Source organism: Arachis duranensis, chromosome 2, assembly GCF_000817695.3.
Source record: "Arachis duranensis cultivar V14167 chromosome 2, aradu.V14167.gnm2.J7QH, whole genome shotgun sequence".
Lineage (NCBI taxonomy): Eukaryota > Viridiplantae > Streptophyta > Magnoliopsida > Fabales > Fabaceae > Arachis > Arachis duranensis.
In genome coordinates, this window is record NC_029773.3 from 55323632 (window position 1) to 55337402 (window position 13771).

Below are 13771 nucleotides of genomic sequence, written 5' to 3' on the forward strand. Positions count from 1 at the left end.
TTAGTGTATGTTTGGGCTGAGCTTGATCAATCCACGAGCTGAGGCGTTTATTGGAGTTGAACTCCAAGTTATAGCGTGTTTTGGGCGTTCAACTCCGGATCATGACGTTTTTCTGGCGTTTAACTCCAGACAACAGCATGTACTTGGCGTTCAACGCCAAGTTACGTCGTCAATTTCCGAATAAAGTATAGACTATTATATATTTCTGGAAAGCTCTGGATGTCTACTTTCCAACGCCGTTGAGAGTGCGCTAATTGGAGTTTTGTAGCTCCAGAAAATCCGTTTCGAGTGCAGGGAGGTCAGATTCCAACAGCATCAGCAGTCCTTTTGTCAGCCTTTTTTCAGAGTTTTGCTCAAGTCCCTCAATTTCAGCCAGAATTTACCTAAAATCACAGAAAAACACACAAACTCATAGTAAAGTCCAGAAATGTGAATTTAACATAAAAACTAATGAAAACATCCCTAAAAGTAGCTCAAACTTACTAAAAACTACCTAAAAACAATGCCAAAAAGCGTATAAATTATCCGCTCATCAATATACAAGAGTATCAATGCATATGGTTTAAATATTGAATGCATGAATATGTACCCAACTCCTAAGATTTTTAACAAAGCTACAAAATACACTTTTATCTCAACCAACATTCCCAAGCTTCTCCACACTTGAATGATACACACTCTCACTAGCCTAACTAATCAAAGATCCAAATTAAGAATTTTTTTCCACTTAGGAGTAGTGATGTGCTAAAATAAAGAACAAAATAAAAGGGATTAAAATAGGCTCAAAATTGGTTAACAAAGGTGGATAAAAGGGTGAGGCCATTTGGGTAAGTGAGCTCAAATCAAATAAAGGCCTCAATCATATAAATACATATATACATCAAACAATGGACATAAAGAATAACAAAAAATCAAATATTATAATCATAGAAAGAGAACAATGCACACAAGAATGAAATAGTGGTTAATATGATGTAACCACACAATTAGGCTTAAAACTCACTAGGATGTATGTTCTAGCTCCAAAACCATGTTCCATAATATATAATTCAAGCAAGTTTCGATAAAAAATAATTTAACTCAAATCAATTTTAGAATGCCCTATAGATAAATTCCTCGAAAAATTTCATTATTTTGACTAAGTTTATTATATATACATACAAACTAAGAGAATGCAACTAAAAATTCTAAAAGACATGCTAATAATAAAAAAATTGACATGTGAAAATGTTGAGATTAGAATTTTTCACTTAGGATTGGCCAATTGGTTGGACAACCTCCCCACACTTAAAAGTTTGTACCGTCCTCGATGCATTCAAAGATGAGCAATGGGAGAAGGGGTACAGTGACTTCATGAATTGCCACCTTCAGCTGGTGAATCAACCAGTTGCTGCTCATTCTTTCTTCTGCTTTCTTTTTTGCTTATGGTGAATCATCTTGAAAGATAGAAAATAGGATAGTAAGACGAGTAAATGAAAAAACAAGGAAGCATAGATTATTGGAATGAGGTAAGAATCACTAAAATGAAGTAATTCAATCAGTTTGTGACATTAAGGAAAATAATGTGTGAGTTCTAAGTTGCACGTAGTTTAGAACACACACACTGGCATTGAAAGCTATGTCACAATTACACAATAGAAGCATGCACTTCACCCATTCTAGTGTGCTTAAGATACTTTAAAGGAAACTTGTAGGTTGAGATAAACAAACAAGTAATAAAGAAGCACGAAAGCACTCAAGCAAGAAGCAAGCAATTGCGAAATGGATAAAGAATGAAAATTGGTTGATGTGCAAGAGAATTTAATGGACCAAATGAAATATAAAATTCACACATCAATCAATGACACATCTCAAATTTTTGTTTGCATCACCTAATTAACACAAAGTGAGAAACATGGTTGCCATGCAACTTAGGAAAAGAGAGATATAAGATCAGATCAATCACATAACAATTCAAGCCTAAAACATTAAAATCACATAATCCATCAAACTTAAAACCCCAAATTTTTGAATTACGGAGAAGAAGCTGAGTGAAAAATTGAGATTTTCTTACCGAATTGGTTAGTGGGTTTTGTAGAGCTCGGCGCGGTGGTCACATGGCCGCAAATAGCGCGGCGATCGGAGCTTGGTATTTGAGGATATATGACATTGAAGATGAGGTTAGGATATGAAGCTCTCCCCTCTTCTGCCTTGGTGTTTCAGTGTGTTTCACCTTATGAGGGAGGAAGATGGCTGAGTTTGAGGTTTTATGTGTTGGGCCATGGCTCCGGTCCAACTGGTTCAGCCTGTTGGCCCAGTTTTGGGCCAAAATCGTAAAAATTAGTATCAAAATTTGTATTTTTAATATTTCTACCTCTTTGTGTTAATAAAATTTAATTTTCTAATTTATTTGTTTAATAATTAATTTATTGGCTAATTATTTTTTAATTACACAGGGTTTACATCCTACCCACCTAAATAAGAATATTGCCCTCAAAAATTCAAATTTAGTTACCTAAAAACAATTGTGGATAATCCTTTCACATTTTGGATTCAAGTTCCCAAGTGTGTTCTTCAATTCCAGCCCGACTCCAATTAACTTTGACTAATGAAACCTCTTTTCTGCATACTCGTTTGATGCTGGTATCGTCAATACTAATCGGAGTTAATTGAAGTGTCAAATTCTCTCTCAGTTGAACTGATTCGGGTTCTAGAATGTGGCTGGCATCAAAAGTGTACTTTCGAAGCTGTGACACGTGAAACACATCGTGCATGTTCAAAAGATGCGGTGGCAGAGCTATTCGATACGCCACTAGCCCAATTCTCTTCAGGATCTGAATGGACCGATGTAACGAGGGTTCATCTTCTTTGTCTTGATTGCTCTACCCACTCCGATTGTCAGAGTAACCTTCAAGAATACATGATCTCCTTCCTCAAACTCTAAAGGCTTTTGTCTTTGATCAGCATACCTTTTCTGGCAGCTTTGAGCAGTAAGCATTCTATTTTAGATTTTCTTGATTTGTTTAGTGGTTTTAGCTACTAACTCAAGCTCTAAAAGACTTGATTTTCCAAATTCGTACCAACATAGTGGAGATTGACACTTTCTCCGATTCAGAGCCTCATATGGAGCCATTTTGATTCTCACATGGTAACTATTGTTGTATGCAAACTCTACTAGCTGCATATATCGATCCCAACTCGCCAGTTGATCCAGAACACAAACCCTCAACATATCTTCTAGGGTTTGAATAATCCTCTCCAATTAGCCATCAGTTTGAGGATGGTACGCTGTACTTAAACTCAACTTAGTTCTAAATGCTCGCTGAGAAGCTCCCCAAAATCTTGAAGTGAAACGAGGATCTCTATCAGATATTATGGTGGTAAGCACAGAATGCAACCTTACAATTTCCTTGATGTACAAGTGTGCTGGCTCCTCCAATGTATAATTCATCTGAACGGATAAAAAGTTAGCCGACTTTGTCAGCCGATCCACAATCACTCAAACAACGTCAAATCCAGCTCGAGTCCTTGGCAAACCTGACACAAAATCCATTACAATTTTTTCATACTTTCATTGCAGAATTTTTAAGGGTTGAAGGGTTTTGAATGGTTTCTGGGGTTCAATTCTGACTTTCTGTTAGGTTAGGCACTTAGAAACGTGCAACACTACATCGTTCTTCATCACCGGCCACCAGAACATTGCCTTCTAATCATGGTACATCTTGGTACTTCCTAGATGGATTGAAAACTGACTTTAGTGAGCTTCAGCTAACACATCTTTCCTTAAGTTTTACATATTCGGCACACAGATCATTCCTTTCTACCGCCACACTCCTTCTCTGTCTTGTGTGACCTCCTCAGGTTTCTTCTCTTCAACTGCTTGTAACATCCTCCACATCTCCTGATCATTCAGCTGAGCTTTCTAAATCTTAGCCATAAAATCACTGGAAACGTGCAATTGATTCAAACACAGATTTTTGGCCACTTCTCTGACACCCAAGTTCAGATTATCAAATGCCTTTAGTAACTCTTCTTCTCTAAGCATCATCCAAGCAACACATAACAACTTTCAGCTCAAAGTGTCTGCCACGACATTAACTTTTCGTTAGTGGCAATTCAATTCAAAATCATAATCCTTCAACAGCTCCATCCACCTTCTTTGACGCATATTCAGTTCTTTCTGATAAAAAAATACTTTAAACTCTTATGATTTGAGAAGATTTAAAACTTGACTCCATACAAATAATGCCTTTAGACTTTTAGAGCAAAAACAATGGCAGTAAGTTCTAGATCGTGAGTCAGATGATTTATTCTGTGCAGTCTCAACTGCCATGAAGCGTATGCCACGAGATTACGGTGTTGCATCAGCACACACCCCAGAACTTTCAATGATCCATCAAAATATACCTCAAAAGGCTCATTAAGCTCAGGCAACACCAGTACAGGCGGTGTAGTCAGTTTCTGCTTTAATGCTTGAAAACTTTTCTCGCATTTTGAAGTCCAAACAAACGTCACATCCTTCCTAGTTAGCTTTGTCAAAGGCAAGGCTAGTTGTGAAAAAGCTTTGATAAACCTCCTACAATATCTTGCCAAACCTAAGAAGCTTTTGATTTTTGTCACTGAGGTTGGTCGCCCCAAATCCATCACTACCTCAACCTTAGTAGGATCCACAACTATTCCTTGCTGACTCACCACATGTCCCAGAAATTTTACCTCAATCTTCCAGAATTCGCACTTGGAGAGTTTCACGTACAATTTTCATTCCTTCAAAATCTGCAACATGATCTGCAAGTGTTCTATGTGTTCCTCTTTGGTTCTGGAATAGATTAGGATGTCATCAATAAAGATGACGACAAATTTGTCTAAGAAAGGACAGAATATCCGATTCATGTAGTCCATAAACACTAACGGGCATTGGTTAACCCAAATGACAACACAATGAACTCATAGTGGCCGTAGCAGATTCTAAAAGCATTTTTTGGAATGTCTTCGACTCTTACTCTTATTTGGTGATAACCAGACCTCAGGTCAATCTTAGAAAAGACTCTAGCTCCTGACACAAAAATTATTGTCGGTTTAGAATTTTCTTCTTAAAGAAAGGAATTACTTCGTTGTAACCATAGCTCCAAACCAACAAACAACTCTCGTATCAAATTAAATTTATGGTTTTGTCACATGTACAAACCCCAAATAAGAATTAACCAGAGTATTTAGACTCCGGGTTGTCTCACAAGGATTGCAATGAAGTGTATGCTTATTAGCTATGAAGGAACATGGGGGTTTGGTTTTGTAATTTTGCAATAAAATAAATGACAAGAAATGTAAATCAAGAAAGTAATTAAAGAAAGCAAGCAATAAAGAGAGACAATCATGGCAAAGTTTGAGATCATAGGCTTTCTATCATAGTCATACAATGATTAATTCATCTTATCTAGTCAACTCCAATAAATAGGGAGAAAGTCAAATAAGACTAATTAATCATATCACAATAATAAACAAGAATTTATCTCATTTCGTCATCCCCAACATTGGAAGAAGGTATAAGTTATCTTCCATGAGAAAAAGTCAAACAAGACTAGTTAACCTCAATCCAAATGTAGTAATCAACTTACTAATAGAATTAGCAAAAGATTAGAGTTAATGGAAATCATATAACTAACAACTCTAGATCACCAACATTAGTTGGGTATTCATGACTCAAGATTGCCTAATTACTCTTTCCAAGCCAAGAATGCTCAAAGTCTACTCTAAAGCCCAACCAAGCATTTTGTCAAACACTTGGTAGGTGTACAAGGAAAGCATAATAAATGTGCAAGAATAATAAATCTACCAACTACCAATAGCAAGGAAAGTAAATTCACAATTAAATCATCAATAAAGGAAACATCAATCATCAAATTGCATTAAATGTTAACCAAATCCAACATAGAACATTCATGAACATAAAAGAGACAAGAAAGTAAAATTAACACTACAAACCATGAGAATGAAAGAGTAGAAGCAAGAATTCATAAAAGAAATAAGATGAAAACATGAAATCAAAGCTAAATCTAAGAGAGATTAACCTAAGAACCCTAATTCTAGAGAGAAGATGGAGCTTCTCTCTCTAGAAACTACACTACACGATGCTCATGCTACAAACAATTGCTCCTCCCTTTGCCCAAGCTTGAATTCTACATGAAATAGCATTAGAAAATAGTTGGATTGGGCCCAAAATGCTCCACAAATCGCTGGCCATGAGTTGCTTTTAGTAAATCACGTGCACCAATCGGTGCGCACACGTATAGTACGCGTGCGCATCTTTAAACGTTAGGAAACTATGAGAAATTTTATATCAGTTTGAAGCGCTGGATGTTAGCTTTCCAACGCAACTGAAACCGCCTCATTTGGATCTCTGTAGCTCAAGTTATGGTCGATTGAGTGCGAAGAGGTCGGACTTGACAGCATTACGGTTCCTTCATTTCTTCATGAATTCTCCCACTTTGCATGCTTTTCTCCTCACTTCTTCCATCCAATACTTGCCCTATGAACCTGAAATCACTCAACAAATACATCAAGGCATCGAATGGAATTAAAGTGAATTGAATTTTGGTATTTTAAGGCATAAAAAGCATGTTTTCACATTTAAGCACAAATCAAGGGAGAATTGCAAAACCATGCTATTTCATTGAATAAATGTGGGAAAAGGTGATAAAATCCCCCAAATTAAGCACAAGATAAACCACAAAATTGTGTTTTATCAGCTCCCTACAATTAGTCCATTAGATCATCGATTTTTGGTAACGATTATTTATTTTTCACAGTGACTTTGTTCAATTGTCAGTAATCTACGGACAAACGCATACTCCCATTCTTTTTCTTCGCCAATAACACTGGTGCTCCCCACGGAGAAACACTTGGACGAATGATATTTTTACTCATCAATTTTTCCAGTAGAGCCTTAAGTTCAACCAGCTCCAACGGTGACATCGGATAAGGGGCAATCAAGATTGGTCCTGCCCCAAGCACCAACTTGATCGCAAATTCAATTTCTCGAGAAGGAGAAAATTCAAGAATGTTGATACACCACTATATCATGGTACATCTTATGCTTAATTGAGTGGATTTTATCAACTATTCTTACACTTTTTCATGTAAATTGCATGTTTTACATTTTCCTTCCTGATTTTGTGCTATGATTGAAAACATGTTTCTTTGGTCTTAATTTAGCTAAATTTAATCCTCTCTTATTACCATTCGATGCTATGATATGTGTATTAAGTATTTTCAGAGATTACAGGGCAGGAATGACTTAGAAGATTGAAAGGAAACATGCAAAAGTGGAAGGAATACAAGAAGCTAAAGGAACTGCAAAGCTATCAATCCTGACCTCTTTGCACAAAAATGGTCATAACTTGAGCTACAATGGTCCAAATGAAGCAGTTTCCATTGCGCTGGAAAGCTAATATCAGGGGCTTCACAAAGATATACAGTTTGCCATAGTTGACCTGGCGTTGAGGGACGCGCACGCGCAAAGCATACCCACGCGTGGATAGTGCGCAGACAAGCGACACGTACGTGCGCGTGGCGCGTACGCACGCATGAGCCACGTGCTGTACGTAACAGAAATTGCCCCTAGCGATTTCTGGGCTGTTTTTGACACAGTTCTTGGCCCAGAAAACATAGATTAGAGGTTGTAGAGTGGAGGAATCAAGAGACAACTTTCATTCACATAATTTTAGGTTTTAGATGTAGTTTTCAAGAGTGAGAGGCTCTCTCCTCTCTCTAGGTTTTAGGATTTAGGATTTCTCTTTGTTTTAGGTTTATTTCTTCCCAATTTTAGGTTCAATGTTCCTTTACTTTAGTTTCTCTTCTACTTTTAATTATTCTATTACTTTAGTTTACCTTCTTATCTTGTTAATTTATTAATGCAAAAAGTATTTTTCTATTTAATTTCTTTATTTGCTGATTATTTTGAATTAAGTTTAATTACCATGTCAATGGAGTAGGCTCCAACTTGGATTTGAAGTTGATTAATATTTGGAGACCCCTAAGTTGGAAGACTCAAGAGTTAAATTGTAATTGGGTTTATTGTTGGCTGGCTCTTTAGTCACTAACGCTAATCCTTCCCAAGGGAGAGGATTAGGGCTTGTGAATAGAAGTTGGCTCTCAACTTATTTGACTTTCCATCATTCGTTGGGGGTCAACTAAATAGAGACAACAACCTATTACTATTAATCTTGGGAAATCCAATAAGGACAGAACTTCCAATTAATCTTCTCATTGCCAAGAGCTTTTCTAGTCATTTAATTTTCATTATCATTTACTGTTCTTGCTTCTTATCTTAAAAACCCCAAAAATATACTTTTTTATAACCAATTATAAGCACACTTCCCTGTAATTCCTTTGAGAGACGACCCGAGGTTTAAATACTTCAGTTATCAATTTTATCAGGGGTTTGTTACTTTTGACAACCAAGTTTTTGTACGAAAGGATTCTTGTTGGTTTAGAAGCTATACTTTCAATGAGAATTTATTTGTGAAATTTTAAACCACGCAAAAATCCCTTCGTCAAAATGGCATCGTTGAGTGGTACATCTTGTGCTTAATAGAGTGGATTTTATTCACTAATCTCATACTTATTCATAGAAATTGCATGTTTTATATTTTCTTTCTTGATTTTGTGCTATAATTTAAAACATGTTTCTTTGGTCTAAATTTTGCTAATTTCAATCCTCTCTTATTACCATTCGATGCCTTGATATGTGTGTTAAGTGTTTTCAGAGATTACTGGACAGAAATAGCTGAGAGGATGGAAAAGAAGCATGTAAAAGTGGAAGGAATACAAGAAGCTGAAGGAACTGCAAAACTGTCAGCCCTGACCTATTTGCATTCAATCGACCATAACTTGAGCTATAGAGATCCAAATGAGGCGGTTCTAGTTGCGTTGGAAAGCTAACATTCGGGGCTTCACAATGATATACAATTTGTCATAGTGGTCATTCATCTAGGCAATGCGCATGCGCACGCACACATTGGCAAAAAGTCCATCGGCGTGCACACGCACCTGGACGTACGCGCGACATGCGTGATGTTCTGCAACTGCAGAAATCGTTGGGAGGCATTTCTGGGCTATTTTTAACCCAGTTTTTCTTCCAGAAAACATAGATTAGAGGCTGTAGAGTGGAAAATCATTGACACAACTTTCATTCACATAATTTTAGGTTTTAGATATAGTTTTCTAGAGAGAGAGAGGCTCTCTCATCTTTCTAGGTTTTATGATTTAGGATTTCTCTTTATTTTAGGTTTATTGCTTCCCAATTCCAAGTTCAATGTTTCTTTACTTTAGTTTCTCTTCTACTTTTAATTATTCTATTACTTTAGTTTACCTTCTTATCTTGTCAATTTATTAATACAAAGAGTATTTTTCTATTTAGTTTCTTTATTTGCTGAACTATTTTGAATTAAGTTCAATTTCCATGTAAATGGAGTGGGCTCCAACTTGGCTTTGAAGTTGATTATTATTTGGAGACCCTTGAGTTGAAAGACTCAAGAGTTAAATTGTAATTGGGTTTATTGTTGGCTGGGAATTGCAAACGTGTGCCTTATTATTGGTTATTGTAAATATTTGCTTTTGCTTTCTTGTTAGTTTTTGTTAGCTTTAGGATTTATTTGCTTATTTTTATTAGTTTTGTTTTTATTTTCTCTTACTACTATGAACTCTCACCCCTTTTGTCTATGAGTTTGGTTATAATCATGTTGCAGGAAGAGGAGATTACAATAAGAACATGCATCAAGGATGGGAGAATCAAAGGTGGGAGGAGCCACAGGGATTTGATCAACCCTCTTGGTAACAGCCTCCGCCAACATACTATGAGCAAGAGCCATTCCAAGAAGCATATCAAGATAATGGCTACGGTGAGCGCTCTTTTGATTATCAACAACCACCACCACACGCCTATGAACCCCCTCCTCAACATAGCTTTGAACCACCATACTCACAAGCCCCTTACCACCAAACACTCCCATATAACCCTAATCCATATCCACCATGCCAACCACACTATGAGCCGAACGAACCATACATAGAACCACCACCTCCATATTCATCATCTCCATAACCTTACCAAGAAGAACCACCCTCCTATTATGAACCCTTTCTCCAAAATAATGAACCCTCCTATCCACCCCAACTTCTGCTGGATGACAACACCCTTAGTGTTATTCACCAAGGGAAAATAAACCTTCAAGCCACACTTACCTCTCTCACTAGTCTAACCTCTATTCTTCAAGCTCTTATATCCCGCATGGACCAATCCTCTACCTCGAATACTCAATCCTCAAGTTCTAGTGCACTTCCCTTTCAACCACATAATGATCTCTGAATCCCATCACCACCCTCCATGGAAGAGCACCCACATCCATCAATCTAAGAGTAAGATAATCCCAATTATACTATGGACATGGAACAAGAGAGAAGGGATCGTCTTCGTGAATTCATACTTCATAAGAAGCTAGAGGAAACTCTAAAGGTGGAGGTAGTAGAGACCTTTAAAGATGAAGGAGTAGTTGAAGGGAGTTGTCATGGAAAGGAAATCATCAAGGATGAGTACGATTTTATACTAAAACAACTGGACGAAACTGAAATTATCAAAGAAGAGGAAGTGGTTGAAGACTTAGGAGATGCGGAACCTCCATGGGAAGGCCAGGTCATAGAGCCTCCTTCCAAGGCACTTGAAATTGATGTTGAGGAGGGTGTACAACCTCCAAGGCATATCATGGTTGAAGACTTTGAGGAGGTCGATCAAGAGATGGATTCAATCATTGATGAATCCTTATCTACAATTGAATCCTCTCCCATTGGACTTGACATGGAGATTAAAGAAGAAGAAGCACAACCTCCCATGCCTTTGGTGAGCAATAAAGAAGAGATTGAATTGGAAGAAAGGTACCAAGAGGAAGAGGTTGAAATTAAATAAGCTTGCAAAGAGGTGGAAGTTGTCAAGGAAGAGCACACGGGAGTGGAGCTTGCAAGATCATCAGAAACATCTCCATCAAAGCCATTACCATCCAATACAACATTCAAGTTGGTAAAATTCCTATCCTTAGCCTTTACTTTCCCACTTGAATATGGACTACTGGAGACAGATGGTCAACTTAGAGCTCTTTGTGGCATTAAGAGTACGAGGAAGATGGTTAGTGGTAAGAGTTGTCCTACAAGGTTCAATATGGTTGAAAGCTCAAAATTTAAATGCAAAGGGTGGTGTTGAGCTCGATTGAATGGGTCTAGAGAGTTGTTTGGCTGCTTCAGTGAGAATTCAAGTTTGGCCACTTCAGTGAGAATTCAGATTGCTTGCCACCCGGTTGGAACAATGGTGATCAACACAAAGACGGGTGCAACAGTAAGGTTTGGGACCCCGGAATTCATCCTAGCAATCAACAATCTTGGGGTCATCTCACTTACTTCAACTTGCTTGAAGGCATTATGCGCCTAGTTTAGGGTCCCAGAGGCTATTGGAATTGCAAGCATTGGTGGGGATTCCTGGATGAGTTCAAGCACAAGCCACCATAACAAAGAGCTCACCAAATGTCCAACTTAAGGACAATAACTAAAAGTGCCAGGTGGGAGACAACCCACCATGGTATGATCATTCCTTTTCATTTTTAGTTTTATTTTGTTTTCTTTTTATCAGTGTTCATGCGTACATTCTGCATCATCACCTGCATTCTGCATAAAAAAAAGCATTCCACGTGCGCGCGCCTAGTGCGCGTCCGCGTCCTTCGTGAATCTGACTTGGGTGAGATTGAATAGAAAGTGGCGCAGGAGCTGGGCAGGAAATGTGCCTTAGGCACCATCTAGCCCACGTGCACGCGTACTGTACGCGTGCGCGCCGTTTCCTCTCTTGGTGACCCACGCGTCTGCGCCTAAGGCCTGTTCGTGTGGATGAAGAAATCGGCGTAAAACCTTGTTTGGCCAGAGAGTTGTACTGGTCTGGGGCTGGTACTGTGCTAGAGGCACAAATTTGCCCACGCGTACACGTCCTTGAGGCGTGCGCGTCCTTTTCCATATATGGCCACCCACGCGTCCGCACACTGTGCGCTTCCACACGCCTTCTTCTCTCTCCATGTACATGATGCCACGGCATCTAGGCCAGTTTCACTGACCTTTTCTTTACTGTTTTAGGGTAGTTTCATGCATTTTCTTAGTGAATAAGGCAAGTTTTGGATGAAATTACACTAACACCTTGATTCAAGCAACTTTTGTGAACTTTGCATAATTTCATGAGTATTTTGCTAGAATTGCATGATAAATTGATGATGCATAATCTCATAAATTTGGCTAGAGCTTTGATACACTTTAATTGCTTGTTTTCAGGGCAAAGGAAGCAAGGAAGAACCACGTTAGTATTTACGTTAACCTAGTTAACGTGAACACTAACGTGGAATGGTAAAGCTTGCAATGGTAATGAGAAAAGTGATCACCAATAATGCCTGCGAAGCCACCCAAAGCTCACGTTACTTGCCAGGTTAACTAAGTTAACGTGGTAGTTAACGTAGAAGAAGAAGGAACTCCAACGTTAATGGTAAAGTGAACACCATTAACGTTGGAGAACTTGGCAATGATCTGCGTTAAGAGTCACGTTAACTTAGTTAACGTGAACTCTAACGTGGAAGAAGAAACAAAAGCCAACGTTAGTGACTGATGAGCGGATAATTTATACGCTTTTTGGCATTGTTTTTAGGTAGTTTTTAGTAAGTTCAAGCTACTTTTAGGGATGTTTTCATTAGTTTTTATGATAAATTCACATTTCTGGACTTTACTATGAGTTTGTGTATTTTTCTATGATTTCAGGTAATTTCTGGCTGAAATTGAGGGACTTGAGCAAAACTCTGATAGGAGGCTGACAAAGGACTGCTGATGCTGTTGGAATCTGACCTCCCCGCACTCAAAATGGATTTTCTAGAGCTACAGAACCCCAAATGGCGCGCTCTCAATGGCGTTGGAAAGTAGACATCCAGAGCTTTCCAGCAATATACAATAGTCTATACTTTATTTGGGAATTGATGACGTAACTTGGCGTTGAACGCCAAGTACATGCTGCTGTCTGGAGTTAAACGCCAGAAACACGTCATGATCCGGAGTTGAACGCCCAAAACACGTTATAACTTGGCGTTCAACTCCAATAAAAGCCTCAGCTTGTGGATAGATCAATCTCAACCCAAACATACACCAAGTGGGCCTTGGAAGTGGATTTATGCATCAATTACTTATTCATGTAAACCCTAGTAGCTAGTTTATTATAAATAGGACTTTTTACCAGTGTATTAGACATCTCTGGACGCCTAGTCCATAGACCATGGGGGCTGGCCATTCGGCCATGCATGAACCTTTCACTTATGTATTTTCAACAGTGGAGTTTCTACACACCATAGATTAAGGGTGTGAAGCTCTGCTGTACCTCAAGTTTCAATACAATTACTATTACTTTCTATTCAATTCTCTTTTATTCTTATTCCAAGATATACGTTGCACAACACTTTGATGAATGTGATGATCCGTGACACTCATCATCATTCTCACCCATGAACGCGCGTGATTGACAACCACTTCCGTTCTACCTTAGGCCGGGCGCATATCTCTTAGATTCCCCAACAGAATCTTCGTGGTATAAGCTAGAATTGATGGCGGCATTCATGAGAATCCGGAAAGTCTAAACCTTGTCTATGGTATTCCGAGTAGGATTCTGGGATTGAATGACTGTGACGAGCTTCAAACTCCTGAAAGCTGGGCGTGATGACAAACGCAAAAGAAT